This window comes from Jaculus jaculus, unplaced genomic scaffold (assembly GCF_020740685.1).
Source record: "Jaculus jaculus isolate mJacJac1 unplaced genomic scaffold, mJacJac1.mat.Y.cur mat_scaffold_42_1_1262500_arrow_ctg1, whole genome shotgun sequence".
NCBI classification, from domain to species: Eukaryota; Metazoa; Chordata; class Mammalia; order Rodentia; family Dipodidae; genus Jaculus; species Jaculus jaculus.
In genome coordinates, this window is record NW_025423496.1 from 440,083 (window position 1) to 466,586 (window position 26,504).

General features: G+C 40.8%; 1 pseudogene; it reads right to left on the reverse strand.

Annotated features, from left to right (window-relative positions):
- Positions 1 to 13,561: 13,561 nt before the first annotated feature.
- On the reverse strand, positions 13,562 to 14,291 carry LOC123457384 (annotated as a pseudogene).
- Between the last annotated feature and the right edge of the window lie 12,213 nt (positions 14,292 to 26,504).

The following is a 26,504-nucleotide window of genomic DNA, read 5'->3' on the forward strand; positions in this document are numbered from 1 at the left end:
TTGTCCTGTGAGTATATGTCCTGTGGCACTCTCAAAATGTGGAGGAATAAACCAAATGACTGCACTATAATATGTGCTGCATACTGTTAGTCAGACAAGCAACTCTGTAGGAATCTGAACGTGCATTGCCTCTTAATTGTTTCTTTTCAAAGGTAGCATAAATTGAAATCTGTTAGTGGGAAACTTTCAGTACTTTAAAATAACTCAAATACATCAATTTGCCATATATTATACTTTTGTTACTATAACAAATTATTTCAATCTTTAAAAGATGTTTCTTGAAATGGGGAGATTGCTCGGTGGTTAAAGGTAGTTACCTGTGCACTCTATAGGCTCAGGTTTGATTCTTCCATTTATCCACTGAAACCTTCCTGTTATTCACTCATGTCAGTTTCATAATCAATACTTGACAAAAGGGTTTTGCCTCACATTTGGAACCTATCTGAAAATGCATGTGCAACTTGTGGTATTTCATGCCCCACCATACGCAGAGAAAGGAATGTGATGCACTCTGGGGATAGATTAGCTATCTTCTCCTGAAGAGATTATATTAATACCAAGGCCTGAAAGCCCAACTCCTTGTGAGTCTGATGCAGGAGGATCATAAGTTCAAGTCCTGCAAGGGGTATAGATCACATTAAGATCCAGTCTGGATATATTAGCAAGACTCTATATCAAAATTAAGAGGTATTTAAAAGGCAGCAGATGTTGCTCAGTGGTGCAGTACTAGCCTAACACACATGAAGCCCTAGGTTCAATCCCTAGTAATACACACACACACACACACACACACACACAGAGAGAGAGAGAGAGAGAGAGAGAGAGAGAGAGAGAGAGAGAGAGAAGAATTGTTTCTCTAATAAAGGCACATAACTAAAACAAGCATCAGGCCACCAAGAATTACACAGTAGACTACACCATGGTAACGCTGGTGCTCTTATAGCACTAAGTTCTCCTGGTCCCTTGCCAGGTCATAGTCCTCATTCTATAAATTATCCCACTACTTCCTTCCCTGCAAGGCTCTGTCACTGCACCTCCTTATACAGTCTCTGGTATGTGCAACCTGTGGACCACAGGATTTTAAAGCTTTCTCCACTCATGCTTTGTACTGTGAGGTGGGAGCAGCCTCAGCAATGTTTCCACTCCCTCTTGGATCTCCAAAGCTGTGACAACAGCCTGAAACTCATGGGGCTCTGATGGGGTGAAATCCAAGGACAATAGTGATGAATATAATCTCTCACTTGGCAAAGATAATTTAGAAGCCATGTTCCAGTCCTAATGTTTAGAACAATTACCAGCAAATTTACTTAGGCTCACACCCTGTCCTCATTCAGTTCATTATATTAGTTCCATTGAATTCTAGCTGGCATTACTTGGCCTTCCCTGTCTTGACTGCAGAGCCCTGTATCTTCAAACCTGCCTCACTCTCAACTTTGTACCCAATTTTCCCTTCTTGCCTGGGTCACTCTGATTTTGAATACTACTCTATATAATGATCAGACCTCTCTTTTTTTGCATGGGAACTCCAGCCTCAATACCTTGTAATGTCCCTGCTTCAATTTCAATCTCCCAAATGAGTTGTCATGATTTGAAATATATATGCATGTTTAGCTTCCTCTGTACAATCATCTCCTCAGTGCCTCTCCCTTCATGCTTCCCTGTGCGTATTTCTCATTCTCCCACCTCTGTCTTGGCAGCAGCTCTGGGACCACCACTCTTCTCCTTGCAAACCTCACTTCCAAGTAGTCCAATGGCTTAAAACAATTACTTTGTTTTGCTGCCTATTTTCTTCCCATCTATTTTGTTTTCTATTCCATATTTTAACAGAGAAAGCAGCAAAGCCATCCATAAAAGATACAAATGCTACCCAGTGTTCCCTATTGATATTCTACTATTTTATGAGAAGGAATTTAATGAATGGATGTCGTGGTATGGGGAAAATGTATGATGTCCTTTTCAATGTTAAATGGCTTATAAGGGACACAATTTAGATTTGAACATGCGCCTACATGGTTCTCAAGCTTCTATAGTCTTTCCATCAAAATACTTCCCCCAACATTATTTATATCAACAATATTAAATTTGGTCCACAGAAATATTACATTTAATTTTAAGTAAACTTGTCTAGAATCCCAGTTAGAGGACTTGGTGCAACATTGAGAGCTTGACCTTTACAACCATTCGTTATAGTCTGGATATCTAGAAATGGAAAGAGCAGGACAGATCACTTGCTTCATTTAAGTGGGGAATCCAGACACCTAGTGTTTGCACAGCTTCCACTGTGACCATCTGTGGGCTGGCTATCCTCTTACGTATATCCACCTTTGTGAGTGCTAAGGATGCTCACACTACCATCAGGTCAGGATTTTACTCAGCAACCCCACGTCATGAGTAAAGCCTCTGAAGTGAAGATGCAGTGGTGGCCCATCTTCTGAAGAGACTCTTAGGACTAATCCCTCCCACAAACATGTCTCTTCACCTCTGCCTCACATGATGTCAAAGCTAGATATTCATCATCACCAGGATTCTATTTCTGTACTAATTCTCTCATGTCTTCCAGACAGTCTCTTTTACTGTATGCATAGACACCTTCCAATCACTTCCTCTGTGCCCCTTAAAGCTCACCATCATTAATACATTGCCTACATATCAAATGGTCCACTCCCTTCACTTTGCTGCTATAATCCCACCCTAATAACACTTCTGGGTACAACTCTTTCCAAATCCCAGAGGGCCCAGTAAGAACTAGACATCTAGTTTAAAAACATTCCTTCTTGTTTTCCTCCCATATTTTTTTACTTCCATATTTTTAACAGAGAAGGCAAGCAATGTCATCCCTAAAATATACCAAATGCTGTGCCAGTGTTCCATATTAATATTCTCCTATTATACAAGAAAATATTTACTTCCTTGAAAAGAAACAAGTAGCCAATACATCAGAACTTCTCATCTTTCCTTCTTGGAGTGGACCTAACTGCTTGTACCTAACTTTTCTACCCCTGTGTCTAATTAAATGTGTGTAGGATCCAAGTGGGTTCATTCCCTTTGCTCTCTGATTCTCTCTTCCACCTCTGTGAACACTTTGCCTCCGTAATTTCATATTACTCCTGTATCACATCTGGCTTCTGGATCCTCATACAATAGAGTCTAGGATCTCTTGTGTTTGAAACAATTGCCCAGACCACACCTCTTTAGTAACACCCCCATCTCACAACAATACACTTGAGTTATATGAACTTACAGACTCTATACCTAGTTTTCCTTAATACTTCATTTCATTACTTCTAAAACTACACAAAGCCTCTGGTCACATGTTGATGGTCTGTTTTGAAATAGAGTGGGGTCTGTCCTGCTTTTCTGTCTACAAGGTACTTTCTTCAGATAGGCATTATGACACAGTGCCTGTTTTTAGCTCAGCACATTAAGCCATGTCTCCAGCCCCTAATATTCCATATCAATAATACATGTGCATGTAAAAATGAAACTGACTAAAGAAAGAACTATGCCTAAGATTATCTTATATGCCTGTGGGAAAAATCTCAAATAAAAGTACATTATAATACAGTTCCATGAGGCAAAAAAAAAAAATCAAACAGAGAAAACACATGTGGTCATATGCTTATGAGTAATTGGAAAGGTTGTAGAAAGTTATACTTCAGATTGGGCATAGTTTTTATATTGAAATTAACTTGATTACATCTTTAAAAACTTTAAATAAAATTACACAAAATGAGAAGAAAATATATCATGCTTCAGTATAGCAGAATAACTATGGAATTTTCATTTATATTTCAAGCATCTTTATTAATAATACCACCTCGTGTCCTTAATAAATAAATAAGTGAACTGAAGATTATTTGGTTATTGTGGTGGCTTGATTCAGGTAACCACATAAACATGTGTTCTGAATGCTAAGTTCACAGCAGGCGACAAGTTATGAACTAGAGCTTCCTGTAGGTGACATATTGTTGGGGTCATGCAAGCCAGCTTCTGCTTGCCAGAATTTCCCACATGCTGCTCCTGCTGTTGTCCACACTCTGTTCATGCCATTGCTTTCCCTGCCATCATGGAGATTTTCCTCAACTCTGTAAGACAAACCAACCTTTTCCTCCCACAAGCCGCTCTTGGTCACGTGTTTTCTGCCAACAATGTGAAGCTAGCTGCAACTGTAAAATTGGCACAGAAAATGAAGTCGTGTTGCTAGAAACCTGATGATGACTTTGGTTATTTGAACTAATTTAAGAGAGGAATGTGGAAAGATATGAAACCTTGATCTAAAAGATGCCTTGCAGTGCTGTAAGTACAGTTTGATGAACCATTCCAGTCACAGTTGAAAGACATGAATGCAGTAAGACCTATGGACTGTGAGATTTGGTTTATAAGCTTTGGCTTATGAGAAAGAGCTTTGTCTAGACTGGACTCCAGAAGCAGTGTGAGAGGCTTACTGTTATACTCATGTCCTGAGAATTTATGTGGGATTGCATTGCATAGAAATGGCCAGGTGTGAGCAGAGGGATATGGCACAGAAGGAAGTGCAATCTTTTGGCTGAAACTACTGCCTGTTCAGTTGCAATTATATCAGAGATTATAACTATTGAGATTGGGTCAGCTGACCTGCATTGGGACAAGATGAAGAGTGCAGACTCTTTTGAAGGGATCGGAATGCTGAAGGATTGTCTTGCTTTTCAGAGTCTGCTTTATTCCCTCCTTGATTAATAAGTTGGTAGTGCACCTGGCACTATGGGGTATAACAAATGCAGGAAAGAGAGGGTCATTGAACTTGCAATACAGTTTTGTTTTATGGAACTAGCCACGGGCATTATGGAGCAGGCTTATTGGATGACCTGTGTGAAGACCCATTGGAGCCATGAGAATGAATATTGGGCCATGGAGACCCAATGGAGACGCCACAGCTATGGGATGGTGGCCAAGGAGAGCTTCCAGCACTGGATGAAGGACTGTGAGTAGCCTAACTGGAGGGGCAGAATTGGAACTCCAATAAGCTATCACTGGTTAGAATTTTTGAACTTGGAGACTAGAGTTGTCAGACTTGGACCTACAGAATTTTATGTTTGTCCTGTTTGTTTTAAACTGTGTATACTTTGATATGCCCAATGCCATGTTTTGCAGTGTGAATGTCTATTCTGTTCCATTTGTTATATTATTATTATTAATTATTATTATTATTATGGCTTAGTTACATGACCATGGATTGTGGGGATGCTTGAATATCATTAAGATTGATAAAAACTTTGGTAACTTTTAAAGTTGGACTGAATACATTGCATGTTACATTATGTATGGTTATCTGTTTAGGGGGGTCAGGGGCAGAATGTGGTGGTTTGATTCAGGTGTCCCCATCAACTTATATTTTCAGATTTCTAGGTCCTCATCTGATGAAAATTTGGGAATTGGGTCCTCCTAGAGATGATGTATTGTTGGGGACAGGCATATGGGTGTTATACCCAGCTGCCCCTTGTTTGGTGAGCTCTCATGCTCCAGTTGTCCACTGATATTGGCCTGGTGGCACTGTCCACACCATCCTCATGCTATCATTTCCCTCTGCCATCACAATTTTTCCCTTGAGTCTGGAAGCCAAACAAACCCTTTCCTCCCTCAAGCTGCTCTTGATTAGGTATTTTCTGCCAGCAGTGTGAGAGAGTGGGATATTGTGATGCCACAGTTGGGCAATGTGATGTGACAATGTGGCATTGTAATGCAACACTGGGCATTTTGATGTGACAGATGGGAATTTTGATGTAAGAGCGGGACATTGTCATGAGGCAGTGGGGTATTCTGATGTCACAGTGGAGTATTGTTATATTACAGTAAGGAATTGTGATGTCACAATGGTGTATTGTGATGAGAGTGAGGCATTGTGTTGTCACAACTGTACATTGTGATGTGAGAGTAGGGTATGCTGCTGCCACAGTGCAGTATTGCTTTATCACAGTGGAGCATTGTGATGTCACAATGGGGTATTGTGGTGTCCCAGTGGGACATTATGATGTGACAAATAGGCAATTGTGACAGTGGATATTGTGATATCACAGTGGAGCATTATGATGTGAGAGATGGGTACTGACATATCACAGTGTGGCATTGTGGTGTCCCAGTGGAACATTGTGATATCACACTGGGGCATTGTGATGCCACAGTGTGGTATTGTGATATTGCTGTAGAGCATTACAATCAAGAATGTGAGTTTTATACTGTCACATTGGGGCATTGTGATGTCACTATGGGGTATAGTGAGCATTATGATCAAGAAGTTGTGTATTATAATGTCACATTGGAGAATTGTGATGTCATAGTTGAGCATTGTCATGAGATAGTGATTCACTGTGATGTCAGACTTGGGGATTGTGCTATGGCAGTAGGGTATTGTGATGCCACAGGGGAACATTGTGTTATCACAGTGGGGAATTATGGTGTCATATTAGAGCAATGTGATATCACAGTGGGGCTTTGTGAAATCACAGTTGGGCTTTATGTCACAGTGTGGTATTGTGGTATCACAGTGGGGCATTGTGAGAAAAATAGGACATCGTGATGTTACAGTTGGGCAATGTGATGTGAATTATGGACACTGATATCACAGTGTGGCATTGGGATATCACACTTTAGAATTGTGATATAACTGTTGGGGATTGTGATGCTATAGTGGAAAATTGTGATGTGAAAGTTGGCCTTAGTGATGTCACTGTGGAACATTGTGATATGACAGAGAGGTACTGGGATCTTACATTGGAGTATTGTGATGTCAAAGTGGTGTACCATTGTGTCATAGTTTGGCATTGTGCTTTCAAACTTGGCATTATGATGTCTTTATGGATCATTTTGACATGTCAGCAGGGAATTGTGTCAGAGAAAGTCTCTGTTACATCACAGTGGGGCATTATGATGCCATTTTTGGGCATTGTGGTGTGACAGTGAGCCATTGTGATGTCACAGATCTGTACTATATTGTCACAGTGGTGCTTTGTGATGTCACAGTGGCACAGTGTGATATCACAGTTGAGCATTGTGATGGGACAGTGTGGTATTATGATGCCACATTGGAGCATTGTTATATCACAATGGGGCATTGTGATGTCATAATGGGTTACTGTGATATCACAATGGGGCTTGTGAGGTTACAGTAGGGCATTGTGAAATCAGAGTGGAGCTTTGTGATGTCACAATAGATTATTGTGATGTCACAGTTGAGCATTGTGATATGACACTGAAGTATTGTGATGTCACAGTGCTGCTTTGTTATATCTGTGTCATGCACAATGATGTCACAGTGGGGCAATGTGATGTCACAGTGGGGAATTTTGATCAGACACTTGGGCAGTGTGATGTGGCAGTTGGGCATTGGGATTTCACGCATGGGCTTTATACAGTGGGACATTGTGATGTCACAGTTGAGCAATGTGGTTTGACAGTGAGCCATTGTGATGTCACAGATGTGTACTATATTGTCAAAGTGTGGCTTTGTGATTTCACCGTGGCACATTGTAATTTCACACTTGAGCACTGTGATGTGGAAGTGTGGTATTGTGATGTCACACATAAGCATTGTTATATCACAATGGGGCTTTGTGTTGTCACAGTGGGGAAATTAGAATGAGGTTTTTGTGATGTTACAATAGGGTATTGTGATGTCTCAATTGAGCATTATTATGTAACAGTCGGGTATTGTGATGTCACAGTGGGGTATTGTTATATCAAAGTGGGGCACTCATGGTGATGCCACAGGGGAGGCAATATGATGTCACAGTGGGTCGTTGTGATGTCACAATGAGGCTACATAATTCACAGGGGAGCATTGTGAGGTAAAAGTGGGGATTTGTGATGGCACAGTGGTATATTATGATGAGAGAGTAGGGCTTTTGAAGTCACAGTGGACCATTGTGATATCACAGTGGGGAATTGTGATGTCACAGTGGAGCTTTGTGATGAAACAGGTGGACATTTTGTTGTCACAGTGGGGCTTTGTGATTTTACAGTGAAGTACTTAGATGTCACAGTGGAGAACTGTGAGATCACAATGGGGCATGTGATGAGAGAGTTGAGCATTGTTTGTTCACAGTGGAGCACTATGAAGTCACAGTGGGGTGTTGTGATGTCACAGTGGGGCTTTGTGATCTTACAGTGGAGCATTGTGATGTCATACTGTTGTATGGTGAATCCACTTTAAGGCATTGTTATGAATCAGTTGAGTACTATGATGACATATTGGTGCACTGTGATATCATAGTCTAGCATTGTGATGAGATGAGACAGTGGGTCATTGTGATGCCACAATTGGACACTATGCTGTGACAGTGGGGTATTGTGATGTCATATCAGAGCATTGTGGTATTATTATATTATTATTGTGATTCACAGTGGGGTATTGTGATGTCACAGATGGCCATTTGGTTTGATAATTTGACATTGATATATCATAGTGAAGTGTTGTGATGTTAAAGATGAGGCATTCTTATGAGACTGTGGGCCATATTTATGTCACTGTGGACCATCATGAAGAGTCAGTGGTGCAATTCTATGACAGAGTGAGACATGATGATGTCACAGTGGGGCATTATGGTACAGAAATTGTGTATTTTGATGTCATATTGGAGCATTGGGATGTCATAGTATATTATTATCATGAAACAGTGAGTCATTGTGATGTCACAGTTGGAACATTGTGATATCATAGTGGGGCATTATGAAATAAGAACATGTTTGTGATGTCAAAATATGGCATTGTGATGTCACAGGGTGTATTAAAATTTTACAATGTGGCATGATGATATCACAGTAGAGTATTATGATTACGCAGTGGGGCATTATGATTTTAGAGTGAGACTTTTTGATATCACAGTAGGGTCTTATTATGAGAGTATGTGGCATTATGATGTCATAGTAGACCATTGCCATATGGTAGTGGGGCATTGTGATATCACAGGGGGCACTTGAATGAGCAAGTTGAGAATTATGATACAATATTAAAGCATTTTGATGCCATAGTTGGGCATTGTAATGACATTGTGAGGCATTGTAATATCCTAGTTGGCATTGGGATGAGGCAGTGAGGTACTGTGATGTCACAATAGAACACTGTGATATCAAGGTGGGGCATCATGATGTCATATTGTTGCATGGTGATGTCACCTGGATGTAACAGATAGCTTCAAGTTTGCTGAGATGAACTTATATACCAGCCACAGTTATTGAGGAAAGGATTTGTAGAAGCCTAGAGATCCAGGAGATGCTCCATAATGGCAGAAGCTGTCCTGCTTTTACAGTACCCAGTACAGAAAGAGAAGACCACACCAAAAGCCACAGAGCACACTTCAGAAAGGCTATCTAGGCATTTTGCATATCTTTAGATTGGAATCTCAAACCCTCCACCACACCCAAAAGCTGCACCCTAAAATCCACCCAGTAACACTACCTATAGCCATGTGGCTATATATGCAAACCACAAACTAATAAAAACTGAATGTATTGGGGGCCATGTATTCAAACTACCACATTCTGCTTCTGAACCCCAGTAGATTCATATCCACCACACATTGTAAGTTGTACTCGGTCCAATTTTAAAGGTTTCCATGGTCTTTACAAACTTGAGATAGTGAGTTTGTAAAGTCAAACAAGTTAAAAATTTTCAACATATAAAGGCAGAGTAAACATTTTCAACTGGTATAAGGCATACCAAGGATAAACCAGAACAATGCAAACTTAACCACCATCAAGCAATTATTAAGCTGCTGCAGTTCAAGTTCAATATAACCAGAGACTAAGTCTCCATGTTTTCTAATTTTTCCCCTTCAGCTCGAAAGAGTAGCCAAGGAACACTTTCATCATAGGCCAACAGTGCACTCCATGGCAGCCATTGCAGTCCTGGCATACCCAAATCATCTTTGGGTCTCCATGCAAACCATGGTCCATCTTCCAAAGGATCTTTTAGTCTATCAGAGCATCATGCCCTACTTTATGCCACATCTCACCAGTGGCTCCTAGAACCATGTGTAATTCATGACCACTTCATGCATTTTTTCATGCTTCCAAAACTAATACCAGGTGTGCAAGACACAGCCTTATTCTTAATTCAGAGATGAAATAAATAATAACCTTGAAAAGCAGGTTCTTTCTCCAGTCAACTCTTTCCAAAAGAGTTTGCATTTCTAATGGTCTTTCCTCAGGTATGTTTTCCATTGTTTAAATGTAAAGCAGTTGGGTCATCTTCCTTAAGATTCTTAATGTGTTGACAATAGCAGCTTTACTAACCTAAAACAAATCTCAGTGCCTCTAATTTTAACTTTACTTAAAATCGTAAATCTCTCAGTCTAATATCTTTAGCCAAGCACATCAATCCATTGCAAATTTAACCCTCTGGGCCCAGCCAGCAGAACGCAGCCAGCTCTTGTGTCACTCAGTATCCCAGTTCCAACAAAGTCCTCTGCAGTCTTTCTTTCCCCTTAGAAACCTCATAAACTAAGCCTAGAAATTCAAAATTGACTAAAATTAACATTCTCAAACTTATCAGAATAGTCTATAGAACTTGGCTTACCACTCCAGAATGTGTCTTCAGTTGAAGGACCAAGTCCATGCCCATTCCTCCAAAACAAAGATTCCAAAAGACCAAAATCCACAAGGTCAGGTTCAGCACACCCCACTCCTGGCACCAGCTTCTGTAGACAGAATTTGCAGACAACTTCAGGTTCACTGAGATAAAGTTCCAGACCAGACACAGTTATGAAGGAATGGATTTATTGAAGCTTAGAGAGCCAGAAGAAGTTCCACAAAGGCAGAAGAAGCTGGCCTGTTTTCACAGGACCAAACACAGTGAGAGAAGTCCCAAGCCAAGATCCACACAGCACACTTCAGAAACTCCAGTTAGTCATTTTGCATATCTTTAGGTTGGAATCTCAAACCCACCACCACACCTTAGGCTGGACCCTAAAATTTACCCAGTGACACCACCTCCAGAGAGATGGCTTCAGCTGCAAACTACAAACTATTTAAACCCCAAAATATGTTGGGGGCTATCTATTCAAACTACCACAGTGGAGCACTGTGATATCACATTAGGGCATTGTGAAATCACACTGGTGCTTTGTGACATCACAATGGGGCATTGTGATGTCACAGTATGGCATTGCAATATCACAGTTTGGAATTTGTGGTATAACACTTGGGAATTGTGATGATATACTGGAAAAATTGTGATGTGACAGTGGGGCTTAGTGATGTCACTGTGGATCACTGTGATATGACAGTGGGTGGTATTGTGATACTACAATGGAGTATTGTTATATCAAATGGGGGAATGTGATGCCATAGTGGGACACTGTGATGTCACAATGGGATTTTTGAAATCATAGTCAGGCTTTGTGATATCACAACAGGTTATTGTGATAACACAGTTGAGGATTGGAAAGAGACAGTGAGTCATTGTGACATAACATTGGGCTTTGTGACAAACAAGTTGGGTATTATTGTATCATATTGGAGCATTGTGTTGTCATAGCTGGACATTGTTATGAGACAGTGCATCATTGTGATGTCACAATTGGACATTATGATGTGGCAGTGGGGTATTGTGTTGTTACATGGAACATTTTTTAATATTCACATCTTTTATATACACATATAATTAATGTTTGGGTAAACCAGTTTTCAAAGAAAGTACAAATGGCTTAACATTTTTTTCAGTCAAGTCTGGTAGTAATAAAACAAACAGAAAAATGATAGAGCACCTTTTGGCTACTGCACTGGGCAGTATTAAAAACACCAGCATTTTCAAGGCTATATGGAACATAGTGTAAGTTGAAATAGTATTTGCCTCCAATTGTCTTCTCTGTCTTTCCAGTCCAATTAGCTTGCTTCTTGGAAGATTTTAGTATTGTGTACATTAGTAGCACAAATGAGTGGCATATTTATTTTAAATCATTTACTAATTAGTTCTATAAACTTTTGCACCTCAGTTTTCTTTTATGACACATATACATAATTAAGAAACTTTTTAAGGTATTGTTTACAGACACTGGGCACATTAACATATGCCTGTAATTCCAGCACTTGGGTAAAGAGACACAGGGAGATCAGAAGTTCAAGGTCATCCTGGGTTACAAAGCAAGTTTCAGGCCAGCTGGACTACATGAAACCCTGTCTCAAAAAACAAGTTTATAGAAACAAAATAATTTTTAGAGAAAGGAGCAACTTTAGAGAGGAAAAAGTATCTATATACATATGGGGGGGGTTCTAGGGGTCATGTATAAATCTCAAGAAGTGACTCTCACTACTTTCTTGACATTTCCCAAAGGTGCCCCTATAGTGTTCTCAGAAAGTGAAGAAGAAATGATCATTTTGGAACCAGATAAGAACCCAAAGAAAATAAGGTAACAGGTTTCTGGGTGTTTTAAACATATACATGTATTTACATACATATACTTAGGTATTTGGAAATCTGTCCTTTGGATTTGCTCTGATCTTAATCCTGTTATCACATTCACTATCTATTCAGCTATTCTTTCTGCTTTCTTTACCCTGTCTCGGTGATCCAATGTTCAGCAAGCATGTAGTGAGCTACTAACTTCACTTAATCCACAGAACTCAGACTACCAATGAAAAACCAGAAAAAGCACCAAGTAAAAGTCTAGTGAAAAAGAAGAAAAAGAAGAGGACTGCTAATTAAAGCCAAAAGTTGTATGTGTATATAACTATTAAAAGTATATTTATTCAGTATCAACAACTCTGGGTATTTTTTATTCAAAAGTCAGTTATAATAATGGTTGAATTTTTAATAAGCTGCCTGTTTTTTTTTTAATTTGTTGCTTTCCATATGTTCTGCAACCTGTTAAATTTGTAAAGGTTGATGAGGAATGAAAGATTTCCATAAAAAATTATGTCCATTAGCTACTGCCACATGTGTAAAAAGCGGCTTGCTCCACTGCACTGAAAAGTAGTTTGTCTCAGTCTTTGCTTACTTTATGACCAAGTCAACAAGATGGTCTAGTTGTTTCCCTGAATTATTTTAACATTAGAGGAGGGGTTCCTACTCCTCACTGAATAATACAAAACAAGTTGGCTTTTCTAAATGACACATTGAAGTCACAATTTTATCTCAAATTAACTTTGACTTAAAGCTCTCCAAATCAGTTTATTCTTAATTATTCTGACAGCTGGTATCATTAATACCTTAACAAAGACACTTAAAATTAGTCAATATCTAAGATACATATACAAACAACACAAAAATTTAAAACCATTAAAAGTAATAGATTACCATAATTTGAGTGTGGCTATAACACTGACATTCAGAAATAATTGTGGAATCAAAACCCAAGATAATAACTATACAACATTGGCTTTGGATAATTTTCATTTTAGCAGTCTTTCACTCTTACACATTTAGTGTCTCTGGTGGGTTGAGGAGAGAAACACCGTGATATTTTGAGTTCTTGTACTTTTCTCTTATTGACTGTTGTGCATGCTGTGGTGCTTTGAGGTAGGCCTGATAAAGGTCCATGAACAAGGCTTAAGACTTTCCAGGGTATATCCAGTTTTTTGTACAAGTGATTCAGGCCAGCTTTGTCCTGTGACTGGGTAGAGTGTAGTTCACAGCCAAATGCAGGGTCTCTTTCTGGAGTTTACATTCTTCTCCCACTTCAACTAGCCAGTCCACAAGTTATGGCCCACATACTGTTAGTGATGTCTGGTTGCTTCTTCATATACCCAACTTTAGGTTTAAATTTGAGCTCCATTTCTTTAAGGTATGTGTGAATATCCTCATGGTAATCTGGTACTTCATTAACACTCACTGGCTTTTCATCTTCTAATACAATTGACATGTCCATAGTGTGTGGTGCTTCAAAACTACCATCCATTGGATAATCAAGCAGTACCAGTGGTTTTCTTGTTCCAGGTAAAGTGACAGCAGTTTTAAAAGCCAGGACATCTTCACACTCTGGTTTTTTAGACTCTGCTGATTTCTTTTGAGGTTCCTCTTCAGCTTCATCCACATGAATGGTAAATCCAGGCTATCGCTTGTTTTTAAAGGAGGAGCGCTAGTGATATGCTCATCATTTATGGGAAGGTCTTTAAGTGGTGCAGCCTGCTGCATCTTGGACCTCTACTGCAGCATGGGATACAGCGCGTTCCCAGCCTTCAGCATCACCTGGGCGCACGCTGGGCTGCTGGGTGGACGTCACCTTCTTGGGGTTGACATTTTCCCGGTCTCCAAGCGGCAGCAACGGTAGGGCCGAGCCAGCATTGCGCGCTGCAGGTCTGGGTGCCGAGTTGCCTAACATAGCTGTTCCCTAGGGCTGAAGGTGGGATTCGTCAGTGGCACCAAGAGTGTGCACGAACCCTGACAAGCACAGCTGCCGCAACCGAACCACCCGCTACCGGGCTTGGCTGTGCCAACTGCAGGTGGCAGAGATGCGTGGAAGCAGGTGCAGCAGGGCAGGAAGAAAGAAGACCACAGATGCTGCCTCACCTGGAACATTTTGATATCAGAGTGTGGGTCTGTGATGTTACAGTTGGACATTATGATGAGAGACTGGGACATTGTGATGTTACAGTGGACCATTTTGGAATTACAGTGGGGAATTGTGATTTAGAGTGGGGCTTTTAAATGTCACATTAGTGTATTGTGACATCACAGTGGGCATTGTGATGTGGGAGTAGGATATTGTGATGTCATTGTGGGATGTTGTGACATCACAGTGAGGCATTGTGATGTCACAGTATGGCAATATGATATCACGGGGGGAGAGTGATGTCCCAGTTGGGCATTGTGATGAGACAGTGAGATATGGTGATGTCCCAGTGGAATATTGTGATATCATAGTGGGGCATTGTGATGTCATTTTGTAGCACTGTGATGTCAATGGGGCAGTGGGGTATTGTAAAATCAGAGTGGGGCTTTCTGATGTCATAATAAGATACTGTGACATCACAGCTCAGCATCGTCATGTGACATTGGATATTGTGACAGCACAGTGGAGCATTGTTATAGCACAGTGGGAAACTGATGTCACATTGGGGCAATGTGATGTCACAGTGGGCATCGTTATGTTGCAATGGGCATTTGATGAGAAATCTGGTTTTATAATGCTTTAGGGGAGCATTTTGATGGCATACCTGCTCATTATCATGAGACAGTGATTCATTGTGATGTCACAGTGGCATATTGTGAAATCACAGTTGGCTTTGGGATGTCCCAATAGGGCATTGTGATGTACCACTGGGATATTATGATGTTACAGTTCAGTTAAGTGATGTCACAGTGGGACGTTATGTTGAGTGTTGAGAGTGAAGCAATGTGATGTCACAGTAGACCACTATGATATCACAATAGTTTACTGTGAGTCACAGAGCAGCTTTGTGATAAACAATGGGCATTGGGATATCACAGTGGGGCATTGTGAAATCCTAGTGGGGCTTTGTGATGTCATGTTAGGGTACTGTGATCTCATAGTAGAGTATTGTTATATAAGAGTTGTGCATTATGATGTCACAGTGGGGGTACTGTGATATCAAAATTGGACTTTGTGATGTCACACTGCTGCATTGTGAAATGCAGATTGGGTTTTGTGATGTCATATTATGGCATTGTGATGTCAACTGAGGTATTTCTATAGTGCATTAGGGCATTTTGATGTCACAGTGGGTCACAGTGATATCACAATGTGCTTTTTGGTGTCACAGGGGCACATTGTGAACATATATAGGGGCTTTGTTTTCACAATATGGTATTGTAAAGTCACAGCTTAGCATTGTGATGGATGTGAGTGTAGTATTGTATGTCACAGTGGAACACTGTAATGTCACAATGGGGCAATGCGATGTCAAATTGGGAATTGTCTGTTACTGTGGTAAACTTTTATGAATAAGTTTGTTTTGTTATGTCATATAGGTGCATTGTGTTTTATTAGCTGGACATTATCATGAGACAGGGAGTCACTGTGATATCACAATGGGACATTTTGAAATCACAGTGGGGCTTTGTGATGTCACAAAAGGGCATTGTGATGTCATACTGGATTATGATATTACAGTTCAGTTTGGTGATGTCACAGTGGGATATTATGATGGGAGAGTGGGGCATTGTGATATCAAGTAGACCACTGTGATATCCCAGTAGTTAATGGTGATGTCAAAGAATAGCTTTGTGATCAATAGTGGAGCATTGTGATATCACAGTGGGGCATTGTGAAATAATAGTGGAGCTTTGTGGTGTAATATTAGTATATTGTGATGTCACAATAGAGCATTGTTATAGCACAGTTGGGCATTGGGATGTAACAGTGGGCACTGTGATGTCACAGTGAGGCATTGTGGTTAACAAGTTGGTTTTACTATATGTCATATGGGGGCATTGTGATGTCATAGCTGTGAATTTTCATGAAACAGTGAGTCATTGTGATGTCATTGTGGAGCATTTTGCTAGCACATTGGGGCATTGTGAAATATCAGTGGGGATTTTGATGTCACAATATGGCATTGTGGTGTCACTCTGGGACATTATGGTGTTATAGTTCAGCTCTGCGATGTACAGAGACACAGTTTGATGAGACAGTGTGTCATTGTGATGTAAAAGTAGACCACTGTGATTTCACAGTGAGGAATTGTGATGTCATAGAAGAACTTTGTGATGAACAGTAGAGCATTGTGATATCACAGTTGGGCATAATGAAATCATAGTGAGGCTCTCTAATGTCACACTGGGTATTGTTATGTCACTGTGGAGCATTGTTATATCACAGTTAGGCAGTATGATGTCACAGTGAAATAATATGTTGTTACAATTGGGCTTTGTGGTGTCACTCTGTGGCATTGTTAATTCAGACTGTGGCTTTGTTATGTCATAATAGGGTGTTATGATGTCACAGTGGGGCATTGTTTTATGACAGTGGGTCATAGTAATATCACCATGGTGCATTATGATGTCACAGGGAGGTTACGTTCAGTCATAGTGGAGCAATGTGATTTAAGAGTGGGGCTTTGTGAAGTAAAGTGTACATTTATTATATCACTATTGGGGTATTTTGCTCAGTCAGTTTGTCATTGTAGTGTGACAGATGGACTTTGGAATCTCATAGTTGGTTACTGTGGTGAGAAAGGTGGGTAATTGTGATGTTACTGTTGAGATTTCTGTTGTGACAATAGGGTACTGTGATATCACAGAAAATCATGGTGATATTACAGTGGGGCATTGTTATGTTACAGTGGGAATTGTGATGAAAAATGGCTTTATTATGTCATATGGGAGCATTGTGATGTCAAAACTGGGCATTACCATAAGAGAGTGAGCCATGATGTGGTATCACAATGAGTCATTGTGAAATTAAGGTAGGGTTTTCTGATATCACAACAAGGGTATTGTGACCTCACAGCTGAGCAATGTGATATGACATAATGTATTGTGATGTCACAGTACAGCATTATTATATCAAAGTGAGACAATGTGATGTCACAGTGGGGCACTGTGATGTCAAAATGGGACAATGTGATGAAAAAAATTGGTTTATTTTGTCACATGTGAGCATTTTGATGTCATAGCTGGGCACTATCATGAGACAGCGAGTCATTGTGATTTTATGGTGGTGCATTGTTATAGCACAGTGGGGCATTGTGAAATGACAGTGGAGCTTTGTGATATCACTTTAGTGTATTTAGGGTATTATAATTTCAGAGTGAAGCATTGTTATATCTCAGTGGGGAATTGTGGTATCAGATGAGGGCTTTGTGGTGGCATCGTGTGGCATTGTGAAAACACAGTGGGGATTTGTGATGTCACAATAGAATATTGTGATATCATAGTTGAACATTGTGGTGTGACAGTGGGTATTGTTTTGTTATCATAGAGTAATGTTATATCACAGTGGGACACTGTGATGTCACAGTGGTGAAATGGGATGTCACAGTGTAGCATTAAGATGAACAAGTTGTTTTTTTATGTCATATCTGAGCTTTATGATGCTATAGTTGAGCATTAACTTTGATGTCACATTTGAGCATTGTGGTATCACAGTGGGACATTATGAAATCTCAGGGGCTTTTGATGTCACAATAGGACATTGTGATGTCACACTATGACATTATGATATTACAGTTCATCTCTGTGATGTCACAGTGGGCCACTCTGATTAGAGAATGGGAAATTGTGATGTCACAGTAGACCACTGTGATATCATATTGGGGAAGAGTTTTCTTATGAATAGTGGAGCACTGTGATACCACAGTGGGGATTTTTGATGTCATATTAGAGTATTTTGACATCATATCACAGGGGAGCATTGTTATAACACAGTAGGGCATTGTAATGTCACAGTAGGGCTCTGTTATGTCATAATGGGGCTTTGTGATATCACAGTGTATCATTGTGAAATTAGAGTGAGGCTTTGTGAAGTCACAATATGGTATTGTGACCTCACAGCTGCACACATTGATGTGGCATTGATATTGTGATATCAGAGTAGAACATTGATATATCAGAGTGGGACACTGTGATGTCACAGTGGGATAATGTGATAATATGGTGGGACATTTTGATGTCATAATGGGCCATTGCAATGAATAAGTTGGTTTTGTTATGTTATATCTGAATCTTATTATATCAAACCTAAGCATTATCATGAGATAGTGAGTCATTATGGTGTCACAGTGGAACATGGGAATATCACAGTGGGGCACTATGAAATCCAGTGGGGCTTTTTGATGTCAAAATAGAGCATTGTGATGTCACATGGGAACATTATGATGTTACAGTTCAGCTCTATGATGTCACATTGGGAAATTATGTTGAGGAAGTGGGACATTGTGAAATCACAGTGTGAATATGTGACATCACATTAGAATATTGTTATGTCACAGTGGAGCTTTGTTACATCACAGTAGAGTGTCATAATATTGCAGCTGAGCACTGTGATGTCATAATGGGTCTTTGTGATATCGCAATGTGTAATTGTGAATCAGAGTGCGACTTTGTGATGCCACAGATTAGCATTTTGTTGTAACATTGGGTGTGGTTGCTGGTTGCCCTGGGGCCACTGTGCATCAGTTTCCCAGGGTTGTCCAGGCAACTGTGGAGCAGGGTCTTGAGTGACCATGATTGTCATGGGAAGAAACACCCAGGAGACTGTGTCAGAGGACAGCTCATTTATTTGTTGGGGGAATAGGCTTATAAGTGTTCATGTAGTGTTGGTAAAAATTATGGGTATGGGTCACTGGGGGGTTGGCTGTGTGAAGGCTGCTGGCTGATGCATCTTTAACATATAGGGAACTTCCAGCTGAACAGTAATAGGTCATATGGCCACAGGTAAACCAAAACCTAAGTCTTATCAGGATGTCCAGGTGCCTCAGGCAAAGGGAGGGAGAGGGTCCCACTCCTATGGTCCCAAGGCGAGATTATCATGGTCTAGGCCTGCTGCAACCTCCTGTGGCCTTGGGCCCTTAGCTGTACCTAACAGTTCAGGCATACTTTAGCCTCCAGTGGCCTGGAGGTGATACATGAGAGCCTGATTGGTAGCAACCTTAGTGATATTAGTTATTTGTTGTCTGAGAAATGTGATAAGGCAGGGAGCCACAAGTAACAGGGTTCCTATAGTCCGGAGGGGGCCAAGGAAGGGGATGAGCCAAATGAGTAAGGGGTTAGAGAACCAGGTGGTGGGATCGTTGGATTTATAGTGGGTTCAGAAAAGTTCACTATAGATGTGGGGTATTCAAGGGTGGCATTAATAGGGAACATAGTTCATAGGGGATGGGTGGTAGATGCACAAAAGAAGCAGATAGAAGCATTGGGGTGGTTGGTAAAGGGGAAAAGAGTGGCCATCTATTGGATGTATTGTGCTCAGGCTATGATGGCTTGTCTCTTTTCTGACTTGTTTTTCCTGTGAAAGAATGTTGTGGTAAGAACCAGGTGAGAAATGGAGCCAAGCTCTCTAGAGATATGAAGGTTGGCAGAGGGAGACAGTGCAAGGCCATGAGCCTAAAGTTTTCCTGTCACCCTCATCCAACAGTGTTCATCCCAGGGGTCTAGTATGTTGTTTTCTTTTTTTTTTTTTCCCCAAGATTCGTTCTTGTTCTTAATATAAAGTCAGAGAGGGTTTCCTCTGGTTTTTGACAGAGGAACAGCGAGGAAGAGGTATTATTTTGGGGCCTAGAGGAGAGTGTATTTTATCCCATGCTTAAAAGAGCACAGAGGTGGACTTGGTCATAGTACCCTGGGGGTTTTTGGGTCTGCTCGACTCCTGTGAAGAAATAACCCTGTTCAAACATCTCATCAAAGCCCTAGGGGGTGTTTTATTGGTTTTGATTCCTTCTTATTTGTTGGAGACATTCATCTCTATAGAGGGCTTCCCATTGAAGGAATAGGGGGCTAGGCAGCAAAGACCAGAAGATATCACAGCAGTCCTGGGAGTTGTTAAGGGAGCCCCATAGGCTCTGGAGGAGTGACTTACTCGATGGATCATGCATCCCATCCTCCCTGACTGCCCATCTGAGTTATTTAAGGTCATTGGCCTGATATGAATAATATTTTAGGGGCTGAGCCCCAGTTGGTTGGACATTAACAGTAAAAGTTGTGATTCCCTGATTGTATTTGTATTGTTATCCAGAGCTCACATAGTTGTGTGATTGTCAGTGAGGGGGTGGATAGAGAAGGGTCCTGGTCAAGGGAATTTATCATAATGGGATTCTTTTGGCCTGTGTAACATGAGTCCGGAGGGGGACAGCTTGGTTCAGGATATAGGTAAGGTTGTAGGAGTGGATAAATGTGGGTGAGCATAGGGGTGTCTGGAGTAATTTTCTTACTAATTTCTTCCATAGCCTTTACAAGGGGACTCAATTCTGCCACTGGCTGGTCCTCAGGTTCTGCCTCATTGGAGTCATCATCTGATTTTGGCATGGTGATGGTCTTAGAAGGACCAATACAATGTCTAATAGCCACTATAATTGGAAGGAAAGGGGAGGAGGATTCCTTCCTGAACTTCCCATCTCCTGGCTAGATAAGCTATGTCAGGGTCATATGGCTCCCCAGAAATAATGCAGGGGGAAATCTAGAGGACTTATTCCTAAAAGGAGATGGCTTCCTTCTGGGAACGCTTAAAGACTCTAGCCTTGTGATGTGCTGGTAAACCTCAAATTTGTGACTCTTTTTGGTGGGAGGTGATATTACTCATTATAGAAAAAGAGTAAAGACACCAAGACCAAAGGGAAATATTCCTGAGGGCTGGATAGCACCATGGAGAATTCCCTAAAGGTCCAGACACAAGCCTGCCTGCAAGTTGAAGAGACCAATGACCATCCTACAGGCTTTTAAGAGGTTGTTGTATTACCAGTTTCTTGTTCAGGAGAGAAATAGGGGATTGTTGCCAACACCCCTGTGGGATGTGGGAGTCCAGAAAGAGGTCTAGGGGCCTTTAATCAATGCCAAAGAGTGGCCTCATCCAAGAGACATAAGGTCCCCTTTCGCTTTATTTGGTCTCTAGTGATAGTGCAAACTGAAAGTAAAGGAGGAAAGGGGGAAACCTGACAGCCCTCAGTGGTGGGAGGCAATGCCACAGAGGCTGATGCCCCTTGGTGGGGGGCACTCACCTATCCTGGTGCATCAGAGTGTCCCTGTTCAGGTGCCAGCTGTGGTTCCTGCTCACCCTGGGGCCACCCACTATGTATTTGTTTCCCAGACTTTGCAGGCAACTGCGGAACAAGATCATGAGTGGCCATGAGTAGACAGGAAGAAACACTGGGGGACTGTGTCAGAGAACAGCTCATTTATTTGTTGTGGGAATGGGCTTATAAGAGCTCATCTAGTGGCAGGAAAAAGTATGGGGTATGGGTCGCAGAGGGATTGGCTGTGTGAAGGCTACTGACTGATAAATCACTACCATATAAGGACCTTCCAGGTGTGTGGTAGAAGGTCACATGGCCACCAGGAAACCCAAACCTAAGTCAGGATGTTCAGGTCCTCCAGGTGAAAGGAGGGAGTGGCCCTACTCTTGCCATTCTCAAGGCGAGATTATTGGGGTCTAGGTCTGCTGAAACCTGGGGCCCTTATCCATGCTGGACAGCTCAGGCCTACTTTAGTCTCCAGTGGCCTGAGGCCCATTACTGTGCCCAACAATTGGGTATTGTTAAGTCAGAGTGGTGTATTGTTATATCAAAGTTGGATATGGTGATATCACAGTGGGGCATTATGATGTCAAAATGGGACATTGTGATGAACAAGTTGGTGTCGTGACATAAGAGAGCATTTTGATGTTATATCTGGGCATTATCATGAGACAGTGAGTCATTGTGATGTCACTGTGGAGCATTGTGATATCGCAGTGAGGCATTGTGAAATCACAGTGAGGCTTTCTGATGTCACATTAGGGTATTGTGATGTCACAGTGAAGCATTGTTATATTACAGTGGGGCACTGTGGTGTCATAGTGTGGCACTGTGGTGTCACAATAGGGCTTTGTGGTGTCACAGTGAAATCAGAGTGGGGATTTGTGGTGTCACAATAGAATATTGTGAGGTCACAGTTGACCATTGTGATGTGACATTGGGTATTTTGATGTCATCCTGGATCATTGTTATATCACAGTTGAACATTATGATCTTACAGCTCAAATTTATAATGTCACATTGGGACATTATGATGAGAGATTGGTGCATTGTGGTGTCACAATGGACCTCTATGATATCACAATGGTGCATTTTTATGTCACAGTGGGGTACTGTGATTTCAAAACTGTCTTTTGTGTTATTACACTGTAGCATTGTGAAATTAGATTAGGGCTTTATGATGTCATAATAGGGTATTGTGATGTCACAGTTGAGCATTGTAATTTGACATTGGGCATTGTAATGTCATAGTGGAGCATTTTAATATCACAGTGGGACACTGTAATGTCACAGTGGGGCATTATAATGAGAAAGAGAGTCACTGTGATGTTGGTCTAGCACTGTGAATTCACACTTGTGTTTTGTGATGTCACAGTTGTGCCTTGTTATGTCACAGTGGGACATTATGATTTTATAGTTAAGCTCTGTGACATCACAATGAGGCATTATCATGACAGAATGTGGCATTGTAATGTCTCACTGTACCTCAGTGATATCACATTGAGGAACTGTGATATTACAGAGGGACTGTGATGAACAGTGGAACACTGTGATATTACAGTGGGGCACGGTGGAATCAGAGTGGGGCTTTGTCATGTCACATTAGGATATTGTATCATCACAGTAGAGCATTTTTATATCACAGATGTTAATTGTGATGTCACAGTGGAGCACTGTCATATCAGAGTGTGACACTGTAATGTGACAGTGGGGAAATGTGATGTTACAGTAGGGCATTTTTGTGTTACAGTTGAAATTTTGATGAACAATTTGGTTTTATTGTGTTGTGTAAGAGCATTGTGATGTCATAGCTGGTCATTGTCAAGAGACAGTGAGTCATTTTGATGTGAAATCACAGTGGGGCTTTGTGTTGTCACAATAGGACACAAAAGGACATCGTGATGTTAACTCAGTGAGGTAACAGTGAGATATTGTAATGGGAGAGTGGGGTATTAGACTATCAAAGTACATCACTGTGATATCAGAGTGGTTAATTGTGATGTCACAGAGAGGCTTTTTGATAAACAGTGGAGCATTGTGATATCACAGTAGGGCACTGTGAAATCACAGTGGGGCTTTGTGATGTCACATTAGGATATTGTGTCATCATAGTGGAACTTTGTTATATCACAGAGGTTAATTGTGATGTCACAGTAGAGTACTGTTATAGTGTCTTGGGACAATGTAATGTGAAAGTAGGACAACATGATGCCTCAGTGAAGCTTTCTTATGTTACAGGTGGGCATTTTGATGAACAAGTTTGTTTTATTATGTCATATGGAAGTATTCTGATCTCATAGCTGGTAACTATCATGAGAACGTGAGTTATTGAGATGTCACAGTGGTAAATGTTGATATCAGAGTGGAGCATTGTGAAATCTCACTGGCACTTCTTAATGTCATGATACAGCATTCTGATGTCACAGTGGGACACTATGATGTTACAGTTAATATCTGTAATACTGTGACATTATGGCAAAAGAGTGGGGAATTGTGATGTCACAGTAGACCACTGTGTAATCAGAGTGGTTAATTGAGTTGTTACAGAGAAACTTTGTGATGAACAATGGAGCATTGTGATATCACACAGGGGCATCGTGAAATATCAATGGGCCTTTTGATGTCAATATAGGGCCGTGTGATGTCACTGTGGGATATTATGATGAGATAGTGGGCATTGGGATGTCACAATAGACCTCTGTGGTATCACAATGGGGAATTTTGATTTCACAGAGGGTTTTGTGAAGAACAGTGGCGCACTGTGATATCATAGTGGTACATTGTAATATTACAGTGGGGCTTTGTGATTTCACATTAGGGTATTGTGATGTCACTGTGGAGCATTGATATATCACATTGGGGCACTGTGATGTCCCAGTGGGGCACTGTGAGTTCAAAATGCAGCTTTTGGTGTCACAGTAGGGCATTTTGAAATCATAATAGAGTTTTGTGATGTCACAAGAAGGTATTCTGACACAGATGAGCATTGTTACAGTGGGCTATTTTGTTGTCACAGTGGAGCACTGTAATATCACAGTAGGTAATGTAATGTAACAGTGGGGAAATGTGATGTCACAATGGGGCATTATTATGTTATAGTTGGGCATTTTGATGAACAAGTTGGTTTTATTATGTCATATAGGAGCATTGTGATGTTATAGCTGGGCATTAACATGAAGCAATGAGTCGTTGTCATGTTACAGTGGTGTATTTTGAAATCACAGTCAAGCTTTGTGATGTCACAATAGGTTATTGTGATGTCACAGTGGAGCATTCTTATATCAGAGCGGGGAATTCTGATGTCACAGTGTGGCATTGTGATGTCACCTTGGTGCTTTATGTTGTTACAGTGGGGCACTGTGAAATCGGGGTGGTGCACTGTAATGTCACAGTAGGATATTGTGACATCACAGTTGAGCATTGTGATGTGACTGTGGGGTATTTTGATGTCATGTCATAGTGGATTTTGTTTCATCACAGTGTGATACTGTGCTGTCACAATTGGGCAATGTTATATTACAGTGGGACATTGTGATGTCATAGATGGTTTTATTAGGGCATATGGGAGCATTGTGTTGGCATACCTGGGCATTATCATGAGGGAGTAAGTCACTGTGATGTACAGTGGTGCACCCGGGGGCTTTCTGATATCACAATATGGTATTGTGATATTATACTGGAACATTATGATGTTAAATTTCAGCTTGCTGAGGACACAATGGGAGAATGGGGAATTGTGATGTCAAAGAGGACCACTGTGATATCATAGTGGCTAATTGTGATGTCACAGGGAGACTTTTTGATGAACAGTGGGACATTGTGAAATCACAGTGGGGCTTTGTGATCTCATATTAAGATTTTGTATCTTCACGGTGGAGCATTGTTACATCACAGATGTTAATTGTGACATCACAGTTGATCATTGAGATGTGATAGTAGATATTGTGATGTTGCAGTGGAACTTGGTTACTCACAATTGGACGCTGTGATGGCACAGTGGGAAATTGTGATGAACAAGTTGGTTTTATTATGTCCTATTGGAAAATTGTGATGTCATAGTTGGTATTTATCATAAGACATTTAGTTATTTTGGTATCACAGTGGAGCATTGTAATATCACAGTGGAGCATTATGAAATGTCAGTGGTGCTTTTTGATGTCACAATACAGCATTGTGATGTTACTGTGTGACATTATGATGAGAGATTGTGACATTGTAATGTCACAGTGGACCTGTGTGATATCACAGTAGGGATACCATTGTGTGATGAAGAGTGGAGTATTGTGAAATCACAGTGGGCCTTTGTGATGTCACAATAGGGCATTGTGATGTCACAGTAGAGCATTCTTATATCACAGTGGGGAACTCTGATGTCACAGTGTGGCATATGTTGACACATTGGTACTTTTTGTTGTCATAGCGGGGCATTGTGAAATCAAGGTGAGGCATTGTGGTTTCACAGTTGAGCATTGTGATGTGACAGTGGAGTATTTTGATGCCACAGTGGAGTTTGTTACATCATAGTGGGACACAGTGATGTCACAGTGGGGCAATTTTGTTTGGCATTGTGATGAACCACTTGGTTTTATTACGTAATATGGGAACAATGATGACATACTTGGGCATCTTCATAAGACAATGAGTCATTGTGATGTCACAGTGAAGCATTGTGGAAACATAGTGGGGCTTTATGATGTCACATTAGGGTATTGTGATGTCACTGTGGAGCATTGTTATATTACAGTGAGGCATTGTGATGACACAGTGAGGTATTGTAATATCTCAATTGGGCTCAGTGGTATCACAATGTGTCATTTAAAAATCAGAGTTGGTATTTGTGATGTCACTATAGCATATTGTGATGTCACAGCTGAGAAATACAATGTGACATTAGGTATTGTGATGTC